Below are 1482 nucleotides of genomic sequence, written 5' to 3' on the forward strand. Positions count from 1 at the left end.
TGGATAGTGCTAATAAACATGGCATATTTTTGGACGTTGTACACATTCTCACTGATCTTAATTTTATCGTTACCAAAGCTTACATAAGTTCCGATGGAGGGTGGTTCATGGATGGTATAATTCCGTTTTTTAATTTGATTTTGTTTGTATACAAGTCTAGTTTTCGAAGTGGAGAAGCGACATTAGATGGGACACAATAGAGTGCTAACACGTAATATATGGCTACTTTAAGTGATGTCTTCATATGATTATGTAATATGAAGTTTTTTTAATCTTAAAAATTGTTAAAAATGATGATATTTATTGTTCAGAATCAACCATTCAACACTTGCGTTAAACAATGCTTCATATACAATAAGGGTTAAAATAGTCATTTACAACATTCATACATTTTATTCAGCACAACAAACAAACAAGATATCTCAATCTCTACAGACATTAATCTATAAAGTCATCTTTATTCATACATGATTTAATGGAAAACCAATCAAACAGCCCCCAAGTCTCAACCAAACATCATAAGCCAGCTTTACCATGAAGGTCTCTTTGATGTAGATGATATTTTGATAAACGAGGCTCAGGAAACCAGAGATTATCTCTTTTAGATGCCAATTTGCAGAGATGCATCAGATTCTCAAAGGGATCGAGAGCTAGAAACCTGGAACCTGCTCGGAGTTGGGTCTTGACCAATCGTCCGAAACTTAAGCAGAGCGGGTCAAATCTTGAGTTTGACCTCTGCCGTCTTCAATTCTTGGAGCTTTTTCAGAAATGAAACCAATCTGATGCAATCAACTTTGCCAAAACTTACATTTCTCCATTTGCTTCGAATTTACAGGAACGAGTTCCTGAAGCTTATGGGTTGCTTGTTGCGGCCAGGGAATCTGGAAACTTCACCGTACTCGGACTTATTGTTGCCGGCCAAATGGGAGGATGTAATCAAAGAGTTCACCATGCAGTTTTGCAGCTTAATAGGAGTATCGTTCAAGAACCCTTTAGGTTTGACTATAGAGGCTGGAGCTCGAAGGGCTGCCTACCCTTTTGAAGTTGGCAAATATAATGGCGGTGAGAAACAAGAATGGGCGGCAATGAGGCAGCTTCCGGTGGCAGTGGTGTTGGGGAGTGAAGTTCAGTTTCTTCCGGTATTTGTTTGTCTGGTGAGTCGGGATCAAAGCAGTGAGGATAACCCGCCAATGCTGTTACCATGTGGCCATGTTATCCGGACCGTAACCAATCTATCTTGAAGCTGTCGAGAAACAACACTCAGCATGTTCGGATGTCCGTATTCCCCTTTTGAGACTTGGGTTGCACAGTGCAGGCAACTGTCTTTCTGAATGTTAGATTTGAAAATGCTTTAAGAAACCAGATAAATGCTTACCGAGTAAGAGTCACCATCCCTGCTTACCTTATTAAGTAAGATTCGCGGTTATTATAATACATAACGTAAGCGTCTTTTACCCAATAAGTGCTAATCGGATAACTGGA

The 1482-nt window shown here is 39.5% G+C and overlaps 1 pseudogene; it reads left to right on the forward strand.

The window, feature by feature from the left end:
• Window positions 1-782: 782 nt before the first annotated feature.
• On the forward strand, window positions 783-1241 carry LOC112505448 (annotated as a pseudogene).
• Window positions 1242-1482: the final 241 nt, after the last annotated feature.

The sequence above is a fragment of the Cynara cardunculus genome, unplaced genomic scaffold (genome assembly GCF_001531365.2).
Source record: "Cynara cardunculus var. scolymus isolate 2C unplaced genomic scaffold, CcrdV1 Un_Scaffold_11147, whole genome shotgun sequence".
Lineage (NCBI taxonomy): Eukaryota > Viridiplantae > Streptophyta > Magnoliopsida > Asterales > Asteraceae > Cynara > Cynara cardunculus.